The sequence below is a fragment of the Sceloporus occidentalis genome, unplaced genomic scaffold, assembly GCF_023333645.1.
Source record: "Sceloporus occidentalis isolate IW3139 unplaced genomic scaffold, rSceOcc1.0.p SCAF_52, whole genome shotgun sequence".
NCBI classification, from domain to species: domain Eukaryota; kingdom Metazoa; phylum Chordata; class Lepidosauria; order Squamata; family Phrynosomatidae; genus Sceloporus; species Sceloporus occidentalis.
In genome coordinates, this window is record NW_028317032.1 from 606,456 (window position 1) to 630,728 (window position 24,273).

The 24,273-nt window shown below is 39.5% G+C and overlaps 1 protein-coding gene across 1 annotated transcript in view; it reads right to left on the minus strand.

Moving 5' to 3' along the window:
• Nucleotides 1-24,273, minus strand: part of LOC149288317 (kelch-like protein 29) — a 234,269-nt gene that overhangs the window by 86,892 nt on the left and 123,104 nt on the right. The gene's annotated exons all lie outside the window — the stretch shown is intronic.

Genomic DNA, 24,273 nt, shown 5'->3' on the forward strand with positions numbered 1-24,273 from the left:
GAAAAGCATGCAAAACAGAATATTCCATTACAAGGAAGAATTTTATTTTTTAGCGCTTTTAAATAAGGTTTAATTGGTCGTGTTTTAGCTTAGGGTCTAACACACAGGTCTCGCTGGGTCATTTTGGGTTGTTTTGAGATACTTTGCATGGGACCTTCTTCAGTTGAATAGAAAAGTCACATGACTTGTTTTGTCCAGCACAGAAAAAGATAAAGAGAGCAACTAAGAACCTTATTCATAGCTTTTTTTGCAATAGGTCATGGTGTTCAGCCTGTAGGATGATATCAATTGGTGGCCTCCTCAACCATTTCAGTTGAGCATCAAGTGAATTTAAATATCCACATTACTGTCCTACGTGATGTTCTAAGTGATGAATCAAACAACCTAAATGTATTATTTCTTCTCTAGCTCCTCAAATCAATGACGTGTGACATATAATGTGGATCAAATGTTGTGGAATCAAATTATAGAGATAACGTTTTTGTAGACCCACCATGCTGTTTTAAGCCTCTGATTAGGTATAAAAAAACTGTTAGTTTTATATGTCCAGCCTACTATATCTTTTTCTGGGCCACGTAATGCCTGAATTTGCAGAAGACCAGCTTTGGTCCATTCCGGTTTTACAAGTTCTTCTGCCATAAATGTTGGGAACACGTCGGTTTTTTTGCCCTGGAGAGTCCAGATAAAACAGATTATTTGGAAAATGTTTTTAATCCTTGGTTCTTATCAAAGCGGCACTTAGATTCCATGGTAACGCGTGAAACTAATGGGCACTTAACGAAGAGGCCATATGTCACCCCAACTTTCTGTAACATCGCGTGCCAGGAAGACAATTCATTTGTGTGCATTACGGGGTTAACTTTAAGAACGGAACACTGAGCAATTGGAATTTTCTTTTCTAGAAAAGGAGACAACATAAATCCCCGAGTTTATAATTACAAAGTCTGGGTGAGTAAATGTCACCCTGCAAGCGCACATATATTTAATTGAAACGTGTAAGTGTCTGAAAGGCTAATTATTGGTCACCGAAGTGAGTCACCGCGGAGTTAACAGATGATTAGATATACTTCTGATATAACGTCAGCCGTTGTCATCTTGAAAATGGAGCAAGCGGACTTTGTCCTAGGGGTTCTGCGCGTTCCTTCTTTTTTAAGATTTAATTTTTAATGGGGCAGAAACCATCTCAAATCTTGTAAAAAAAAAAAATCCCCTTGTGAAAACTGAGCCTGATCCAGGTTTAACAAAGGCAATGATTCGCTTTTCATTAAGGACTCACAAAAAAAGATACCGAGATGCCTGCATTTGATAAACAATACAGTCCGTGGCCGGTACAAAAGGACTGATGCTAAAAAAAAGGTGACCGGGTGCGAGCGGAGACTTATAAAGTTTGTATAAAAGCCACTGGAGAACACTCTCTTGGTTGCATAAAAAAAAAAATGAGTTACAATAGATCTGGGTCTTTCATGTGTTCTAAATTAGTTACAAAAATGAATTATTGTCTGCATTTGCCTCCGATAAAAGTGCCTTTTTTTAACAGAAGCCACATAAGCAAGTATGTTGCCAATTTGCACACAGCACCCCTTACAGGATACTTTGGAAACTACGCCGGCTGAGTACAGACCTCCATAATGTAAATCACCGGCCCATTGAGCGGCACCATGCCAGGAATCCTGATCGCCCCACAAAGCCACCTGGCCGTGGTTTTGCAACCTAGGCCAGTATTTGCTGCCGATACCAACACACATGTATATAACTATACATACCATAGTAACGAGACAACGGGGTGGCGCAAAAAAGGCAGAACAACACACAGTTATGGTGTGTGGCCCAGCACTTATCAACAGAGGAATTGTTCGCTCTGGGCCGGGGCTTAAAGTGAAGTGCATTATGATTGGACCTTCAGTGTATGCCCCTCCCAGCGTGACTAAGAATTCACACCAAGGCTCTATGCGGAGGAGAGGGGGCTGCTGGATGGCCAATGGGTGGTGCCAGGGCCGGCCCAAGGCAAAATGCTGCCTGGGACGAATTTTAAAATGCCCCTCCTTAACTACCCTTTCTCTCCCTCCATCCCTGCCGCCCCCTTGTACTTACCTTTCAGCAGTCCTGCGGCGAGTCTCCCTGTTCGGTCTCGGTGCCGGCTTGTAATGCTCAGTTTGGAGTGGTTGCCCCCCTCGGCTCCATTGTCGGGCCGGCCCTGGGTGGTGCCACCGGATACCAACCCAACATGCATTTACCTGGTTTGCCTTATGGCCTTATGGCTAGTCCAGACCTGACCATTCCCATGTCCATTCCCATGTCCTTCATCAGATTACTAGTCATAATTGTCATTCGCGCTGCTTTACATATATATATAAATACAAACGTGGGGTTACAAAAATTAAAAGAGTTACTGTAATGAAGCCAACAGATCCGGGCAATACTATGCCAAAGCCTAAGGCAGAAAACATATTTCTACAGAGAAGAAAATGTTCCGGATGCAGACGTAACCATACATGAGGCGTGAACAAGTCACGGTATCTCGCTGCGCTTCAGGCAGAACACAAATGGCTGCTTCCATCTCTATACGCTCGGAGACCAAGGATCACAGGGTCCATTCACAATGCCGCTTCCACCGCTTTGCTCTTTTGTAGAAACAGCTTGCTTTGATAATTTGTTTCAACTTCACAATGTCCAATTACAAGTCTAATTTAAGCCGTTCTAGCGCTTCTGCACCTGCGTCCACCAAAGGGCATTTTTGAGCTAATTAGAAATATTACATGTTTAACAAATAAAAAAAAAAAAAAGAAGAACTTCATGGCATCATATCTAATGATAAAAGGATCAAATCAAGCAACATTGCTAGTATTATGGCTATAATTATGGTAATATTAAGTGTTTGAGGGATATTCTTGGTTTAAATTGAGCATAGTTTGTCGGGGTTTGTAAATAATTTCTCTAAGGCTCTACTGTAATCTGATGTTATGATGGATCTAATGTAGGTTCCAGTGAAGAGGTAGGCAGAGATCTTATTATGTAATAGGAAGGCACCTATGGAGCTGTCTCCTCATTTTCCGACACTACTCCCAGGAAATCTTGAATGAGACACAGGCTCGGACTGGCCATCTGGCACACTGGCCATCGCTTCTCGGCCTTTTGGCTAAGATCAAGTGTAGTTCCCCTTGTGGTGGGGGGGGGGATGACACTGGTCCTCTGGCCTTAGGGTTCGGGAAAGCAATGGAGCCTGAGGTGGAATTGCCCCGGCAGAAATGGTGGAGTCACCGTGTGTGGTATTGCACGCCACTGCACACTGTGAGCGCACGTTCTCACTGGCGGCCTACCAGCACTACCTTTTCCCCATGTACCTTCTGGTCTTGGGGTTAAGATTTTATTTTTGAATCCGGCAGGCCAGAAATGGTCTGTCCTTAAATAATTTTTCTTTAATTTATATAATCACATCGTTTTTTACACGAGTGCCTATTAATTTCCCCGTTTTTGAATTCACAACTTTTGAAATTCATGGCTTGGCCCCCACGATTCTTTGGCACACGTTTTTGTAACCACGTTTTTGGACACTGTTTTTCTTTTTAGAGGTAGTGAAGTCTGGACTTTGCTGGAGGAGGATTGGGAGCCTTCTGGCCCCTTCCTCTCTTCAAGAAGGCCAGCAAGGAGTCTCACTCTTCGGGTGAGACTCAAGATCCGACCCTCCCATGGGGGGGGTTGGAATTTGTCCGAATTCTCTGTGAGGGAACTCGGTATCGTAGTCTGGCTTCTGCTGCCTTGTGCACAGTTGCGGCACCCAGGAGCACGCACCTAGGGCTCCAAAAAAAAAAAAAAAAATCTGGCACACCGGCCATCGCTTATCGGCCTTTTGGCTACGATCTAGTGTAGTTCCCCTTTGGACGGGGGGGGGGATACACTGATCCTCTGGCCATAGGGCTGGAAAAGCAATGGAGCCTGAGGTGTTGAATTGCCCCGGCAGAAATGCTGGAGTCACCGTGTGTGGTATTGCACGCCACTGCACACGGTGAGCGCACGTTCTCACTGGCGGCCTACCAGCACTACCTTTTCCCCTTGTACCATTAGGTCTTGGGGTTAAGATGATTTATTTTTAAATCTGGCAGGCCAGCAATGGTTTGTCCTTAAATTTTTTTTTTTTAATTTATTCATCACTTCGTTTTTGCAGGAGTGCCTATTAATTTCCCTTTATTTGAATTCACGGCTTTTGAAATTCACGGCAAGGCCCTCACAACGATTTGGCACACGTTTTTGATAGCACGTTTTTGATAGCACGTTTTTGGACACTGTTTTCTTTTTAGAGGCAGTGAAGCCTGGATTTTGCTGGAGAAGGATTGGGAGCCTTCTGGCCCCTTCCTCTCTTCAAGAAGGCCAGCAAGGAGTCTCACCCTTCGGGGTGAGACTCAAGATCCGACCCCCCCATGGGGGGGGTTGGAATTTGTCCGAGTTCTCCGTGAGGGAACTCGGTATCGTAGTCTGGCTTCTGCTGCCTTTGGCACAGTTGCGGCACCCAGGAGCACGCACCTCGGGCTCCAAAAAAAAATAAAAATCTGGCACACCGGCAAGCGCTGGTCATCGCCGTCCCATACTCACCCGAGCTGTCTCTCCAGCGGTAGATCGGGTGCTGCAGTGTGTGGCCAATGGCTAGATATGCCTGGCCGTGTGGTGTGTTAGCCTAAAAACCTAATGTGCGGCTGTACGTATCCAGCCATCTGCCGGACCTATGTCATCAGGTAGCTGTCGGCCTTAAAGTGCCAGAGCCGCATCGCCATCACCAGTCCGGCCCTGATGAGGCATGTCTGCTGGTTATAGCTATACAGCGACCAATATATTGCAATTTCATGTCCAGGGACTACGTTCCTTAATAATGTTCATTGGGCTGAGTCTTTAGATGGCCTCTTGCACCTAATTGCAGCAGCTGGGGCTGCTCGTTCATCCATTATGTGTCCTAAAGGGGAACAATTTACCGCAACACACATTTTGTTTACTGGTGGATATGTCGTGTTCGAAAATATCATCTGGAAGCAGTAGACTCAGAAGCTTAGAGGACGCGAACTGTCAAACACAAGGTGAAATACATCTAATTACTGAAAACCCTGGTAAACACTTCAGATAATCAACTCTGTTGGTGTTTTTTTGTTGTTTTTTTTTTGCTTCAGTTTTAATCGAATTTTTCTGTACAGTTTCTCTAATGCTTCTAGAATGTTTCACAATCATCGACCAGCACGTGGTGGGGAACATGATTTTCTAAATAAGTATATTTCATTTTGCTTGCATGATTTATTAACATACCTGGGAACTTCACAGGGCAAGCTACCTGAAGCTCTCCCTTCTCTGGGGGAGTGGCTTTGTGAAGGGGTGGGGGATACTTATATGTGGAGGCGTGGCCAGTTATGCACAAGGTGGGGCTAGCCCAGCAAGGGGCAGGGCTTGCTAAGGTCTTTAGTGGAAGTGGGTGGAGTTTGTTTATGGCCAAACACCGCCCCCTATCTAGAGAAAGGAGAAACTGAGCCCGGAGACTCCAGGTTCAGCCCAACGCATCCCTGGTTATAAAAAATATTTTTTAACTGCGAATATAGTTTAACGTGTTCTGTTATCATAATAATAAAATGGCTAAAGAAAAAACAAACGAACCAAAAAAGTATGGGGCGCAGGTACATATAAAGGGAAGAAAAATAATACAATATAGTGTAGATTGTATGTTCAATGCTAATAAAAGATGATGTGTTGCACTCACAAGTGAAGAATGTGATTCTGACCCATCAGCATGGAGTATAAGAAATTCTTTCATATTCTTCGTAAAAATCTAAAAAACAAACTAAAATGGTGCAATAACTTCAGGTAAAACACAAGTTTGGTGGTAGAAATGCACTCACAATTTTGTTCATGCACAAAAGTGCATATGCAGGCGTTAGTATAAAGTCCACCAAAAGGTAGAAAGGAATGAAAGTCCACTTGGATCCTTCTCTCGACGCGCTTCGCCCCTTGGGCTTCCTCAGGAGATCAAACGGTGAGTAAATCAGTGATCGGTAAGAGATTCCGTTTCTTCTGTCCACTTTCTTATAGCCGCTTCCGTGTGTGTCATCGCGTATTCACGTCTTCCTCTGATGTTGTCACGTAACGTTGATGTTCTTTAGTTGTTCCCGCATGTATCAACAAAGTTCGAAGAAAAGAAACGAAGGCTGTCTAGCCTATATTCGGGGCGGTTGTGAGTGCAACACATCATCTTTTATTAGCATTGAACATACAATCTACACTATATTGTATTATTTTTCTTCCCTTTATATGTACCTGCGCCCCATACTTTTTTGGTTCGTTTATATTTCTACACTTTGAGGAAGAAGTGTGTCGTTTGGGCAGCTGCGGTCTATTGGGGAAGTATTAATTCATTTATTTATTTCACTTTACTTTCACTACAGCAGCACGTATTTTAGGTTTATTCACGGTGGTATATAAAGAAAAAACAAAGCCTGTTTAAAAGTATGTTTTTAAGGAATTTGTCATTGAGAACCTTTAAAGCGTTATATTTTTCATGGTCACAGTGTTATAGGAGCTCGTTTCGAATGTCTTTTGGTCAGAGTCACGTAAAAAACCAAATTCCTGATTTTATACACAATAACGCTTTGGTTGAGCAGGTGCAAATTTGAAGGTTATATTGCTGCAAATATATTCATACTTGTCCTCGGATACTACACTCTAAGCATGCTTTTATTTTCTTAACTAAATAAAACTAAAGTAAAAATAAGAATCAGAACCAAGTAGGAGTGCAGCAAGACTATATTGACCCCGCTGGTCCGGGATAATATAATGAAGCAATTAATAAAAATATATACAACATAACAAAATAAAAAAATAAAAATAGTCCTCTGTTCCGTGAACAGAATGTTAATCACAAGGACATCCTAGGGCTATGACTAACAGAATTCTGAAACAAAGAGTGGGAATCAATATTCATAGGCAGGATGTGTCAAATGCCAAGGCATAAGCACCCATAGGACGTGCCAGGTGTAGCAAAAAGCAGTACCGTGTACTACTGAATCTTCGTTACTGGGTATCCCCAGTGGGCCATCGCTTTTCGACTTTTCGATTGGATTATAACCATACTTGGGAACTCTCCGGAGATTGCCGGGTGAAGCACTGGTTCTCCGGGTCAAGACCCGAATCCTCCAACAAGCTCCGCTCCCCACCCATTTTCCCTTTAAAAGGGGGTGTTTCCCCCAACATAAGTTGGACCACCCCCGACGTCAGCGGGAACGCCCCTGGCGTCAGCGGGAACTCTCACTGACGTCAGGGGGACTTCCTGCTGACACCAGTGGGCAATCCTGGCCCGCAAGGGAAGTCTCCGGGTAGCCAGAGACCAGAAGCTTCAGGGATTTACTCGCTAACCCAGGCATCTGTAGGTGACTGGAAACATCGAATTTGACAGCAAATAAGGGCCTTCTAGTCTGTCCATTTCTTCCCAGCTTTAAAGACTCAAGCCTTAATCAGTCGTTGGTCTCGTCTTAAAGTAAGGATAGCTTTATGGATGTGGGTAGATATTGAAAGTCATATTGTAGATTTAACTATTTATTATGTAGGGCCAACTTAGCTTCTTTAATGTGGGTGAAGGTCACTGGAGTTGGCCCTATATAACTGGGTAAGAGGAAGCAGGTAGAATGGTAGCGAGGGGTATGGCCAGTATAAGGGAGAGAAGTTGGCTGGCAGGTAGTGAGCATATTTAAAAATGTCTTAAGAATCCTCAGGTGTGCATATAAACTTTAAAAACAAGAATACTGACTCCTACAGTAAATAAAAAGCAAAAATATAATTATACGTGCAGGTATCTATAACATTCCATATCACTATGTTTCCAGATGTTTGCTAAAAGCATTCTCCCAATTCCCCAGCTATTACTTAAAAAACTTGTTTTTAGGCAATTCTAGAAGGAATTTAAATTCACTGCTGTTGATGACTCAGGGAATCCGACTTTGTTCCACTTCGGAGAGAGGAGACAAGGTTTGCTGATTCAAGATGTGTTTTTTTTTCTTCTTAAACTCAAGTTTACAATGATTGGATTTTGCTCAGGGTCAAACCAAGAAGAATTTATGTGAAACGGGAACAAAATTCTTTCTAAGGCTGCTATTTACAAACAATAAGACAACCTGTATTGCTAACATAATCTGTCTGATTTATTCTTTAAATACAAAGGCAATCTGCCAATTCAAAGATGTAAATGAATCTTCAAGGGGAGAAAAAAAAAGAAATAAACAGAACGACTTGACAATGTTTAAACATAATTATTGCCTTGCCATCAATAGCTGGAACCTTAATCAACATATCAAACAGCAGGAGTACCAAGAAAACTGTCATCTCCTTGCCCAAAATGAGATTGAGTTATCAGAAGGGATTTCATTGTGTTATGTTTTTCAATCAGATAGTTAAACAGAAACTTGGATATTGTTTTGTACATTAATTACTGTTTTAGGTATAATTCAGAAGTTGTTAATGTATTCAAATGTCTCTGTACAGTGAGTTCTATTCATGAAGAAGTCACACCTCACGAGTAAAGGATTACCTTGTATGCTAACACTTGCAAAACAACTGGTATATTTACCAAAATGGGAGTTGTTTGTGAGGGCATGCAAGGGTCAGAGTCTAACTTTGCAAGTTTCAGGCAAAGATACTCAAGTTCTGCCTAAACTCACATCTTCACCTGAAAACACAAAAATTACTGTCCTCTCTCCCCTCAGAATAAGTATATAATTATATATATTGTGACATTCATGTAGGATTGGTGCTGGAAGGGAGGTATGTTTCTCCTAGATTCCTTTCCTATGTGAAGTAACACCTGAGTCTTTCACCTGCTAGGTGATTAATTTAGGTGAATGAGAGGGTGGATATAAAAGGGAAGCCAGGGGGGCAGGTAGCTCTCTGGCTGAGGACACAGAAAGCTTGTCTGTGGGAGAGAAGTTGGAGTAAAGATTGCTGGACGTATTGTGTTAAGTTGGCAGAGAGAAGCTCTCCAGCTGGTAGTGAGGGGCATCCCTTGTATAGTAAGTGCCGGACAGGCAAGGCATTTCTTTTGTTGCTGTGTTGTTATATTTCTTTTGTCTTTGCAACCTTTCCAATAAACCTGACCCTGTGTCAGATTGCACAAACCTACTGCTGTTTGCCTGGTTTGAATGAAGACGGGTGCTTGTCCCTTGACCTCAGCGAGGGGCGATCCCAGACCTATCTCACAGTATATAGAATAATTATATAAATAAATATAGAGAGAATCTGGTTAACCATGGTGGGGTGGGAGCAATCATGGGGTAGGTTGTAATTAAATTAACCTGGCGGTGTATCCTGCTCAAATATATCCCCCTCACCCTCATCTCTGCATATAAATATACTCCTGTTCCCCAGTGGCCCCCAGTGACCCCCAGTGTTTGAAACCTGCTTACCATCCTCCGTAGACTATATATAATCTCGTGGGAGTACTGGTATATATACACACTCTCCTGCAAAAAGGGTTGGGAGTGAGGGGGGTACATTTAGGCAATCTACCTTCCAGTTTTTTGTATTACCCAAGAGGAGGGGGCAAATGCCAGCCAACTATGACAACAGGTGGGGCAGTTGACAGCTATGCATTACGGGGAGCTGACTTGGTCCTAACGCAGACTTACGAAGACGAGCCCTTCAAAATGAGTAGTGAGGCTGGAGAGTTAAAAATGTTCAGCCCACCGCAACTTACTGTTTATTGAATAAACCCATAAAAGAAACCCTGGAAAAAAAATTCCATATGGTCCCTTGTTTAACATACAATTGTTTTTATTCCTTTTCTGTGGAAAGCATGCTGCATAGCCATGTATAAAGTGTTCCCTTTGAGAATCACCTCTGCCTGTAGCCTCGGCTAACCTTGGGCCAACACAGACGCTTGGTAGATATTATACTCTCGGAGAACAACAATGAGATACTTTGCGAGAAGCCGAGAAGTTTAACCCCTTAAAGACAATGGCGGTCCCTAAACCCATTGAAAACAATGCATTTTGAGCCCGTATATGTACGGGCTTCGTCATTAAGGGGTTAAATTCATCTCTTTTTCTTTTCTCCCAGTGCCAGCGTGGGCAGAAACCATGAACATCAAAAAACACAAAACCGACAGATGCTCTAGAGCTTTTCAAGGATATAATTCTCAGCAAGATTTTTTTTATTTTTTTTATTATTCTTGCGTGTGCATGTAATACAAGTACGGTATTCTAAATGAAATTTAATTAATTGAAAGTCTTTACAATATGCCAAAAGAACAGTGTGGCTTCACGACTTGCACAGAAAAATAATTTTGCTAATCTGTCATTTAAATTAAAAAAAAAAAAAAAAATGCACAATGACGGAATGCAAATTCCACAAAGGTCTTTCTGCTTCACAAGTGCAGTATTAAAAAGTTAATTGACAAATATTTTAAATTCCACTGCGGAGAAAGTCTTGGCACTTCACGCTAATTCAAGCTGCAGATGACAGGAGAATGTTCTTTGGTTTCAGCGCCTCGCTAATCTGGAGATTTAACAGTATGTAATCCATTCTGTCTACTTACTCTTTTAAATACAGTATAATGCACGCATTACCAGTTAATTAGTTTAAAGCAATCAGTAAAATCAATTAAAAAAACAAACAAACATTTTTATAGACCCTTATAGTTAACTAGGTTGTTAAGAATTCACAGAGGAACCGTCACGTGGCATAAAATCATTTGATTTCTCATTATTTATTTATTTGTAAATTATTACTATTTAAATTTTCAAGCTCTGACATCACACCTGCCTCCTCCAAATGTATGGCCAAGACATTTCCCGATAATTTTCCTTCATTTCCCATAATCCTTCCGTGAGGATTACGTCGGAAATTGTACCGACAGTCCTAGCGGGAAGTTGGAACTCGTTCCCTGGACTCTACGTCCATCGCGTTCACAGTTTGCCCATGAGCCTCTAGCGCTACAGATTGTTTCCAGCCATGAAGTTCCTTTGTAAATCTATGCCATTGTGATGACCTGGCAATATTTGTTTATAGTACTTAAACACAGAAACACAGAATTTGACGGCAGATAAGAACCATTTGGCCGCCATCTAGTCCGCCAGTTGGTCCTGCCGTAAAGACTTAGACCTTAATCAGTCCTTGGTCTCTCTTGGTATCTACAGAGCAAGTACTCAATATTCTCTGCCTTAAAAATTGCTTATAATTGAATCCCAGGTGTTGAGAGAAGCGGATTCTCTATTTTCATTGTAGGCAAAAGGCGTTCTTCAGAGTAGCTTTGTATCTAATCGGCCAAATTCCGATCAACTTTCCATTTCAAGAGCATGCTCCTCTAGATGGAGATAGACTCAGAATAATAAATGTAGATATTTTGGAGCATTGAGTCACTTAACAGAGATATTCAATGCAGAAATTCCAAAGGTTCTTGGAATTTGATATATAATGCAGTAGTTAATGATAAATAACATTGTTTCATTATATATGCGATAAAAACCCTAGCGTGTTTGCAGTCCAGGAGGACAGTGTCTGCCCATCAAGTCGAGTTTTCGACACACATATACACATGCAGGTCAAATGGGTCTACAGCGGCAGGGTGCTTCCATTTTTCGGTTTTAACAAAGAGTATTAGATATATAATAGTCTCTCTTTTGGAGTCAAAACATGGAGGTCTTGCTATGAAACATATACCACCAATAGATGTACCTTCACTTTATAGAGAAGGAAATGGGCAGTGTTCTATATAGTACTCTTTATATATGCACGTATGTGGCATCAGAGGTCCGTGAAGAGCCTGTGAGTGTATTACTTAAAGCTGGGCAAGCTAGCACGGGCTCGAGGCACCCACTCAATTCGGTCTGACCCCCGGCTGAGTTACTTTTACTTTTAGGGGTCCGGTCCTAACACACACAACGGGTTTGGTAGGCAAGGCTTTGGCCAACACACGGTTTGACATGCCAAGCTGGGGATATGGCTCATCCTGCTCTTGATATAGTCCACATCTGTCTCATGGAAACTAAAGTTAGATTATGTTTTTGGCTAATAAAATATGTAAAAAAAAACCCAAAACACAGAATTATGTATTACTTTAAGGTATTAAAACGGAAGCTAATGAAAAGTAAATAGAACCCAAAGAGCTTTCTTTCTTTGTCTCCATGCCTTCCCGTTAAATGAAGACTCCATATCGCTCAAACAACATGATGAATCCCGATAGCGTTAACAAAAAAAAAGGATACATGACTTTACTATTCCTTCGGATGATAAGTAATCCCAGATTAGCATTTTTTATCATAGCCTTTGTATCCATACACAGCATAATGGCCTCTATATTTTATTTAGCAGCCACTCATAATGCAGATGGCAATTTACTGAAACTAGCAGAAGACATAAAATGTCCTGAATCTAATGGAACTGGTTAAAAAATAAGGCTAAGATATGATGCCTCCTAAACATGATTTAAAAGCATTTAATTTGGCCTATTCAATTTCTTCTAAAACCTTTTCCACTGATAGATAGCAAAAGCCTTCCCGGGCGCGTATTATGTGCATGGAACATTTTAACAGGCGAGAATATAAAGGTTGCAAAGAATTATGAAGAGGAGAAGAAGAACATTTTGAAAATAATAATAATCAAGCTACACAATAACCTTAAGGTACTGAACAGACATATATCAAAATGTAAAAAAATGTAAATATAATATTTTAAAAGAAAAAAATAAATAATTTGAGAACCAAACAAACTGCTAACGAAAAAAAAATAGAATTTTCTTTTAAGGTGTGGGATCTTTTCTAAGGAGACAAAAGAAGACATGTTTTAACTTTATGTTTTTCTTCTCTGTCTGAACAGGTGAAAGGTGATTTTTTTTAAAGGTTTCTTAATATAGAGGCTCTGGTGACCTATTTCTCAAGAAAAGCTTCTAATGAATCCTTTTATAGAGCCAAATAGATGCAAGTAACTCTTTGTGGCTGACATATATAACATCATAAATCTTTGTCCTATAATATATAATATATATATTTATAACACAGAATTTGATGGCGGACTATCTAGTTGCCCATTTTTCCTGCTGCAAAGACTTATATGCCTATCTGAAGCATGATTAGATTAATTTTAATTATTTTTAATAATTGCAATAATTATGTAATTATTATTTATGTATTTAAAATACGATGTCATCAAAGTCCCTGTTGACGTAATGGTCAGGGTGTCCCAATACTTTTGTCCACATAGTGTATAATAATGAACAATATTCAAATTATAGAAATTTATGTATTCTAAGAAAGGAAAAGACCCCCCGACAACTTAATTATCGAAAAAAAAATTAATTGCAAACTTGTTATAATTTTTTTTTTTTAAATCCTACTATCTTCCAAGGTTATTTAATTGAAAAAAAAAATTCATAGAAGTTATCTATGCTGGGATCCAAAAAAACCAATGACAGTAGTTTTTTTGCTGCAACATTGGTATTGCCGTAATTAATTTTTTGAAGCATCTCATAAAGGTTACGTTGTCTTATTAAACCAATGATATATGTCTAGTTATAAGAGAACATTTCCCACCGAGATTCGTTTTTTTCCCTGTCCCAATAACAGATCAATCCGCTCTAGCTGTAACTTTTATACATGTAGCCCAAGTTTTTGGATAGTTTAATTGGATAGAAAGAAAATATGTTAATAAGAGACCATTAATGTCACTGTTTAGATCTGCAATGTGTTACCTCTGAGATCTCATTAAACACAGAGAATATTAACGAGCGGGCGAGGTATTAGTCTCTGCCAGTAGCTTTAAATGTTTCACCAACTGCGTCTCTTTGCCAACCAGAGCAATTATTAACCGAAAACCTTCCTGCGTTATGAAACGATGACAAATGTGATCTTACTTTCTTTAGAACATCCCGTTGTTAGAGCGAGGGCCCTTGTATTATTGGGTTCCCCCCCTCTAACGATGCCTATTACACACCGTAGTTTTTAATATTCTATAGAAAAAAAAATAAAAAAGGTAAATTGTAGCTTAATTATAGCAAACGATGGTTTATGGCAAATAACCTATACTTCTGATTTTTTTTTTTTATTATTTACAAAAATAATATATTGCTAGAAAAATCATTTTTGTATTAATTTTTTTTTTATTTTTGTAAAAATTGATCTAACAATAAAAAAATACCAAAACTAGGTAAAAGCTCTTCTAATGGAATTAATCCAGCTTTCAGGTCGATGGACAACAACCTGTATCGTAATATTTATTGTTGGTCCAGTAGTTATGATCCAAGAGTGTATAGATGAACATTAAATGGCAGAACCCAATCGTTCAATAACCAAACTCACCAATAGCCACCTTTGCCTCTAAAGAATCTCCAGTTTATCTCATCACAGTCCAGGCCTGGCTCTTTGGATGTGACGTCGGGTTGACCTTGTGAAAAGATCAACATGGAAATAACTTATTCTTTATTAAGTCCATGAAAGGCATGGCATGGAGAAGACCTCACTGTCTGCCTTTTATGTCAGACACGTCACTATCCAAGCCTGGCTCTTCAGATGTAATGTGGGGTCAACCTTATGAAAAGATCAACATGGAAATGCTATCATTTGTGGACAGGTACATCGTACATGACAAGGTGTAAAAAAAAAGGTAAAAGTATATGTTATTGTGCGTTTTTTTCCTCTTATGCTGTTGGCCCCAATCTTCTTTCTTCTAGCTGGGTAGAAAGCCTGATACGCGGCATTTACTTGTGTTCTCCTTCCTGATTTAAATTTAGTTTGCCTTTGACTATGATGGCTCTTTCCTGCTCTGTGCACCAACTTTACTTTGGAAACAAACAAAATAAATAAAAAACAAAAAAAAAAAGTGAGCTAGTGGTACAGTGTATATTAATTTGAGATGTTTAGTTACAAACAAGTATCGGTGAGTATATATACCAGGAGTGATGAACACCTCTGAGGGTAGGCTACCCAGATCTCTCCCTCTTCAGAAGGGGAGCTGGTTTTGCCAGGGGGCAGGGATCGCCATTCGATGGCTGGGGCTAGTTCCCGACAGCCTTGGGCTGGTGGAGCAGGAGGGAATGCGGGTGGGGAGATGGTACCATTAAACTTTGAGAAAGAGAAGATTGACCCGGAGACCCAGGTAGGCAGCGATTCTCTTGAAGATTCTGGGTCAAACCCAGATAGTCCCCAGGTGTGGTCATGAATCACATTTACAATAGCGTTAATCATGCACTGGCTGGCAATCACGAGGCAGCCCTGGCACTTTAAGGCCAACAGCCATAGGTGCGCCCAACGGAAGACTATGCCAGCTGCATGTTGCATGTTATCCAGCCACTGTCCGAATCCTGCAGCACCGGATCTGCCACTGGAGCATTTGGGAATCAGCTTGATATCGGGTTCTCTACTATAGACCAACGTTTCATCATTTATCACCTATCAAAATGTATAAGCAATACCAAAACGGTAAGATGTATTGTCATGAGATCATCCATTAATAAATATATCATTGGCTTGAATAAGAAATGATGTCATTCAGTTCTTATATCCTAGAAATAAATAACGAGGAGGAATCAGAAACCAAAAGGCCCGGTGATGAAATTATTTTATATCCGGCGCAGCCTTTCAAGCCACGTAATTGAAATATCATTACTTGTCTCTTCTACATTCCCGCAGCAGCAGCCGCTGAAATTTATAAATCTATATATTTCAGAAGATTAATGCACTACAGAGTGAAAAAAGAAGCGTCATTGTGTGCAGTTTATTCTCCGTTCTTGTGATCGCTTCGGATTGTCAGCAAAATAAAAAAAAAAGCGGAGTCGTGTATTATAAATGACAATGATCTCAATGCAATGATCCCGGAGATGTTTATAAGTTGGGTTCTTAAATATTTCATTCGACTTATAATTTCAGAAAAAATATCAGGGGTATAAAACATTTCTGCAGAAGGGGGAAAAAGGAAAAGAGAACTATGATGAATGCGCTATGAAGCTGAAATGAGAATTAGCTTTTACACATTGACCTATACTGCACTGCCAGAAATCAATCCATAACCTTAATACACAGAAAGGGACAGAAGTGGCAGGAAGATAAGAGGATATTAAATACCAGGCAGAAAAGCCCAGAGCTGATAAGAGACCATTTACAATGACTACCCTACAGCTAACACGAGAATAGCGGCAACTGATGGACTGCGTTTCTGCTACACTCCTGTTTATGTATGTATATAGTGTATACCCACTGTTTTAATATGATGCCACTAAGAATAGGTGCGTTTATAAACCTGTTTCTGCATTTTAATTTGTTTCACAATATAGACGAAAGAAAAAGGGGTCAAGTGATTATCAGAGGTGTGTATTTCAAGGTAATGCAATAAAATATCAGAAAAGGCAAGCAGGGTGCTGGGGTGTATGGTCAGTGGCATGAAGAGGGAGGAGGTTCTGCCGCTTTAGAGATCTCTCGTCAGATCTCGCCTAGAGTATTGGGGACAGTTCTGAGACCTCATGTCCAGAAGGATAATAACACATTGGAGAGAGTTCAGAGGAGGGCGACTATAATGGTGAATGGCATAAAAATGATGAGAAAAGACTAAGGGATCTCAACATGTGCGGCTTAGAGAAAAGAAGGGAGTTCTGAGGAGTGATAAAAACATTGAAATACTTAAAGGGATTTAACAAAGAACAGGAGGGAAGTTTATTTCAAAGTTTGAGCAAGAGGTCAAAATCTAAAACTAGAGGGTGGTAGATAGGTGGAACAGCCTCCCAGCAGACGTGATAGAGGTTAATACAGTGAGGGAATTTGAACATGCATGGGATTTTCTGCAAAATCTCACTTATTTCACAAACCCGAGTAACAAGGCTTATGCTAAATTAATAACAATCCTACGAGCAGCAAAATATCCCAGAAAGGAAACCATTATGATTTTACAATGGCGGGGTACATTACATAAGAATTATCTAAAATAATTGCACTCAAATCTGGTGCAAAGACAAGAAATTAATTCTTGAATTTCAATAAATATTGAAAGTATAATTCTGTGTGCAATCGTTAATGCGTACGCATTTACATAGCACACATTTAATTGGGTAGGGGTTTAGGAAAACATAATAAGCAAGGAACAAAAATATTATGCTAAAAAATTATTTTTTTTATATTAATAACAAACATTCATGTCTACCATTTAGAGAATTATTATATGGCTTTTATGGTAATTTTGGACTGAACGTAGGTAACCTATTACACCCGAGTGAAATGTTACATCGTATATGTATGCAAATTATTTATGATCTATGCATAGAGATACATTATATATGCAAAAAAAACCCCTGCCGTTAATTTTCACCATGAGTTTAATCTGCTTTATAGGATCTTCCATTGTATGCATTTTTAATGACCGGAGAAGTAAAATAGTGTATTTTTTGTTTTCACAAACATGATGCGAATTATTATTTTATAGAGAAATATTTTGACATATTTTCCTAAATTGCTGAATTTGTTGAATTTACATTTGTAAAAACACACATATTTAACAACAACTCTAGCCGACACTGCTTCTTTTCAAATTACTTTTTAGTTTTGAGTGTTTAATTAGAACATTAAAGATGAGGTGAAATCTAAAAAACACGGGTGAGGCGTAATTACCACTTTTAAAAACATATTTCCTTTTTGTAATAGAATTGTATCAGCATAAACGTTATTATTAATTATTATTTTATATAGCGCCGCACCTCTGTACAGATATTAAAAAGAGAGATTTCGGTAAATTATGGGCACAGCCAGAGCTACTTTTTGGCCAGGTTATATCAGACTGATGCTTGAAAAAGTTTATACTTAAATACGGCAAGTGGCAATGTCTCAGGGTTTATTCTGCATGTCAGTAGAGTATATGGACCAGTCAACCGGGATAGAGTGTTGATATAAGTTGTGCTTGTCGAGACAGTGAGTGCGGAAGTGTAACAGGTCAAGAACCAGAGAGTAATGGGGTTGCACCAATTTATTATTCCCAGGTAAGGGTAAGGAAATCTTAAATTTAAGGCTGTAGGGGTCCATTTACTCCGGATGAGTTGGCCTTAGAATAGTCAAAGTAGCTGGAAGATAAGAATTGGAGTATTCGCTATGGAGTGTGAATGGCCACCTTGGCTTATATTGTTATAGAAAGTCACCAGTGACCCTCACAACTACCCAAGTACCCAAATTCCTGGGTAATGGTAAGGGTGAGTGGAGGTGTATTGTGTATTGAGTCAGGTAAGCAGGGATAAGTGACTGCAATTAACTTATTTTAAATGTTAACAAAGAAGATAGACCAACAATAGCGTCCATCAATGATCTTTTATTTATATACGGCGCCAACAATGTCCTGCAGCGCTTCTTCCAGTCCATACATTCAAAGGGTCAGACAAAACCCAAACCGACTGTCTAAGACGAACCGATAACTTAGGTAAAAAGGACCCTGCTCACAAGCTTACAATCTAGAGTCACTTGTGGCGTCCTTAATTTTAAGCAACATTTAAGCAACTTCTTTTGAACATAAAACTGGAAATTTTGATTTAGGACGATATATTTAACAAACCTATTCTTTTCTTCCCCAGTCTAATTTAACAACGTGGGAATTGTGATTCACCTGTATTTTTAATGAGAAACTTATTAAGTGGCTCTAATCGCCAGACAGAATGGCACCTCGAAAAATCTCCTGGCCGGATAATTAGGGAGCCTTGGCTATATTTATAAATCCTATTTTCAAGAGTTTTTTAAGTGGATATATGATAATTTGACCGATTCCAAGCGCCTCTTCCTAAATTGTAGGCAATTGTGACTCGAACCGAATAAGCCTGGGTTGTAGTAATAATACAGATGAGTTATAACCCCTGTAATTCCTGTGAAAGGGGTTGACTGGTCCTTCAAGTTCATTAAGTAATAGCTTAATAGCATCACCAGGTTCTTCTCAGGTCAATTTACAGAATAGACCTCATAGTGTTTTTAAGAAAGGGGTAGCTGGTACCATCTTAAATCCAATCTAATAATAATAATAATTATTATTATTATTGTCTTTTATTTATATAGCGGCAATAATTTACGCAGCGCTTGATAAAATAAATATATTCAAGAGGTCTGACAAGACGAGAATTGCCAGACTAACACAAACCGATACATTAGGTGGAGAGAGCCCAGCTCGCAAGCTTAGTAACTAGTTTATTAATTCATTATGCTAATTGTTTATGTTCAAGCTAGAAAAATCCTCAAACCCGAATACTGAAAATTGACCTTGAAGACTAATATCCTAAGAAAGCCAAAGACATTTTTGTATTCCAACAGTTAAGACTAATCAGTAAAGTAACAAAAAACTTATATAAGTAAAACTTTCTTTCCATAAGCTACTACCCTTTGGTCAACTTTGTACCACCTATTCCATAGGGTAAGGAATTCATCTCCGTGACTGTCCAGAAGGACGAAAAGCTTGGATATAACTCACAAAAGGAAAAAAAATACAATCAAAAACAGCCACAAACTTTAAAAACACTAAAGCACGGGTTTTCTGGAAGAAGGGTGGTTTTACCCATCATGGGTAAGGCAAAATTTTTCTTAGACAGATACTTTTGTTAATGAAGAAGCTCATTGTCTGGACACATGTGGAAACAGAGCGAGCGGGTAGAACTAGCACCCAGAATAATATAACATGGAGGGCCGGGCATATATTGTATGGACAATGATTATGATGATTGAGTATCCGCCGCACAAAGGTGGAATGGCATGTCGATTAATTCCTCTCGTGTTTTATAATTTATTATTGACAGCTAAGTAGCTATTGTATGAGTCGCCAAGGGGTCAGTGAAAGAATTGTCTTTTATCGCTTTCCCATACAGTTTGATTAATGCAAGAATTGATTCTAGGTTAGCTAATCAATTAAGGTCCTCTTAAAGTTCATATTGGGAAATTACTGAAGGCATTAATGTGAATTAATTTGCTGAGAGTGAAATTGAACTACTCTTCCCATCTCTAAATTGCTGAAAGAACGGAGTTAAAAAACCTCACTTTTTAGCCAGAGTTTTGTAACATTCATATATGTATTCATTTCTATATCTTTCCAGAGTAAGATATTTTAAGCAGAATTATTTATCTTGTTTATACCGTGACTTTAGAATTATGACGGGATTATTAAAGACCAGAAGGACCAAATGGTTTTGCCATTTTAATTCTGTATTTCTATGTATTTTTTTTTAGAGGTAGGGAAACTAATGCTTTTATGGTTGATTAAAAAAAAAATAATGTCTGGTCGTTAACACGGCCTTGTAACATGCCTATCGACGTCTCGCGTTCCCGTCCAACATGAGGCGAATGTGGAGGAGCCTGCTTTTCTTTCTTTGACCATGTGAGCCACGGCAGTGGTCAGTCAATTGACTGCTGAGCCATATGAGACCGCCGGTCGCGGTCACAGTACCTCCTCAAACCTATGTATCCGGTACATGGTAGGCAGTCCTGGCTGCAGTTGAGCACTCGGAGGCTCAACAGAAATGGAAAAGGGGGCTGTCGTAGGTACCCCACCATTACCTTCATAAACCTAGTCCAAGGACCCTCTAGGGGGGGTTGGACTACAAAGATTTGAGGCTTTTACCAAATGCATAACATGAAAAGTTTAAATATCTGTCTTCAGAGTTTGTCTTTGTTTCTGCCGTAACATCTGCCCGTCTAAAAACAAAACTCTCACCTTCCTTGGCAGTAAAAGTGGGTGAAAACTATTTTGCATAATGTAGCGTAATTTTTAAGATGTCCCTGAATTTTGAAATAAAGTTGGCATGATTTCACCAAAAACGCTGGATTTGTGACAGATATTTACAGGTATACAGTAGAAACTACTTTCTAAATAAAATCTAATCCCTCTCGGGAAAAAGTTCTGGCCATGTCCAGCAAAAGTATGGACCCTCTTAAACACCTTTATCATGGGGCTTAAAGTTTGGTCATGGCTTGATTTAAGATTTAAGATGGCCAGATATTTTTTCTCAGGTACTACCCTATCACTTTCTACCACTATCCATTCTGAGATATTCTGACATAAGGCATATTAGCCCAAAGGACAATTAAAGTTGATGTATGTAAAATGTTCAACAACAGACTCTGCGTTCAGTGCTATATTTATTGCCTGTCCCATGGAGGCGCTGTTTGTTCCTTTTTCCACTTTGATCCCCACTGCTGCTGATCATAGAGCGGTCAGAAGGCAGGGCCCCATTGCCCTGCATTGCTGATCGCCTTACCTGTTATCACCCTGCAGGGGGAGCTCATCAGAGGTTTCAGGAGGGTCTTCCAGACCCTCTAGGAACCTTTTTACATTTAATATTGTTTCCTGCAGTGTCAGGACTGACACAGCCGGCAGTCATTCTTTGTTATTCCGGTGCCTGCCCTAGAAACATTACACCCGATCAGGAAGCTAGTGATGCGGGCTTCCGCTGACAGGGTAAACCTCAAGTGGTTGAATGACACCCTGATCTCCGTGTACCATTGGGAAAATGTTCTCACTTTTGCAAAAACCATAGGACAAACTATTGTGCCCTCTGTCACCTAGAGAATACTTTAGAGGACGTATTAGTACCTCCTGTGTCATGAAGAGGTTAATAAATGCAAATCGCATGAACAAATGCTATTATACAATCAGTTATTAATTTCCGCAGCGCTTCTTGCAGTCCATACATTCAAAGGGTTTGACAAAACATGGATTGACCGGCTAAAAGGAACCGTAACATCAGGAAAGATTACAATCCAGAGATTTAGGTTTTAATAACACCTTTTGGCTTGATGTTCACTGCATGCGCTCTAACTCTAAATTACAAAATTTGGTAAGCTTAACTTTCGATACTACCTAGGCCTTTTGTTTATCTCGTCTTGCACTCTATCCCAGCGGGTGTTATCTTTACCCAATTTGCTCTTTTTTTCTTTTCACATCTAACAGGATTCCAATCTATACCTTTAATAAAGCCTTTATAAGACATTTTATTATTAGTGCAGATAACAAGTGCTTAATCAGTGCCCAAAATACTTATAATATATCTATTATTAAAATGTGTTTAAAAACTGCTACCGATAACATATAAGAGGTTTGCGACAGATACGTTCTCTACACCCTAACTAAACACATAGTACATTGTTGTAATTAAATTAAATACTCAGTAGCAAATGTTGATGGAATATATATCATACCAAAGTGTCAGGCCATTTTTCCTCCACTTGAATCAGCAGCATAAAATTCAGACGCAGCAGTTTAAGCAGTGTTTGCCAAAGAATTTAAGTCTAAGAATATAATCTGTTCTTTCTATGAATTTTTTGCTGTTTGTGCTATTATGATCTCAACAGCAGAAAAGTATTTATTGTAGAAATATTATACAAGTCAGCACCTTCGGAACACATCAATCATTTAGCCAATAAGAAAAACGGCTAACGAATATATAACATCGCCTCAGCCACAAAGAAATGAATCACATTTAAGGCAACAATGGTTTTGGGTTTTTTTTTGCCACGTTTGTTCTGAGAAATATAAAAATACAGACTTTTAATTATTTTCTAAATATATACAGATCAGTCTGGCTCTGTTGCCCTCTGGAATAGGCAGAGGGTTCAAGACTCTGACATGGTTTGCCACAGAGTCCGAGGATTTTTACCCCAACCTTAGGGTAAATGGGCAGGGCTAGAGAAACATTCTGCCGTCCACCAGAGGGCGCTGTAATGCAGCTGCGACGCCACTAGGGGGATGTTAAAGAATTTCTTGAACACAACATTTATTATTATTATTATTTATTGATTTATATAGTGATATCATATTCTGCAGCGCTGTGCAATGTGTAACCAGGACATAGCAAGTAGTACAGTTGGGGCTTTCAGAAACAAAAGGTCAGAAGGGCCCGGCTACAACGAGCTTACAACTTAGGAAGGTAGTAGATATTGGTGCCATGGTCACATTACAGAAATAATTACCAGTTTCATATACATTGCAAGGTCTATCAGACGTAATTATAAGACGTTCCCTGGGCAGTCCAAAAAGTGCCGAGCACCGCTGCTGCAGTACCAAACGGGAATATTTGGAAGCAATTTCAGCGCAGGTATAAATGTGTTATATCCATATAGACAGGATGTATATGTTACATGGTATGTTTCAAATGTGTTACATGTCAAACAGAAAGTGTGTGGGGTTTGTTGTAAGATGTACAGGGACGTTCCTTATGGAAAGGATTTCATCCAATGACCATTATGTCCTTGGGAAATGCGGTAGACCATAGGAAAAAGGAGAGGCAAACCTTGGGAATTACTGTTAAAAGATTGTTGAAGAGCTGCCTACAGGCTATACCTGAACAAAAGTGTGATAAATCACTCTAGAGTATCTCCCCAGTTCATGCTCAACTATGGTATCTTTGGGGATCAGAGTCGGAACAGCCGGCAAGACATCTCTGCAACATCAGGAGAGCCATCTCTCTCTGTATTACCAAGGTGTTACTTATACTATAGATGGCGGAGATTCTTCTGCTAATGCAGTCATGTTCAAACTTAGTGGATACAACTCTGGACCTTTGGAGTTTTCCAACATCCTGCTCCTAAGAGGAAGCTGGCACGACCAGGAAAAAAAACACCTAATTAAGCTTTTTTTCGGATTTTGACATTTGACAAAATCCTTTGTGACTCCAAAAAAAGTACATCAGCCAGACACATATATTCATACAATGTTATAACTATGACATCAGAAATGCTATTTCCCTAGCAACTTTTTTTAGTCTCTCTCTATAACTAAGATCTTCCAACCCCCATATTAAATTTGTAGCCCTCCTTTGCTTTCATGAGATACCTTCCAACAAATGGTCTAAATGAGCTGTAAGATACAGCAGCTCCCAGAATATATTTCAGTGGCCATCGTTTACACAGAGGGTTAGACAACAGAAAGTAAAACTCAAAAGAGTAAAACAAAGTGGGAAGACTTAATATTGCTATTAAGATTTTTTTCCTTTAACATCTAACCTCAGCCAAGGATCTATTATTGAATGTGCAGCTTCCCGTCATTTTCAGTTTGCGTTTTTTATTACATATGGCGGTGCAATGTACGGGTCATATACAATAAAATCACACCTTGAAATGTCTTTTTTTGATTGCTTGGTCCCAGCTAACGCTGTCTTTTGACATCACAGACCTGGGAAGGCTGGAGGGAATAGCTTTTAAACAACAGCTGACGTGATATGCATTGATGTCAAAAGACAAATCCCGGTGAAGAATAAAAAAACAATAAAGGTGAAGAATATCTCCTAAAGCAATGGAAGTATAAATAAAACACAGCAGTATAGGAGGG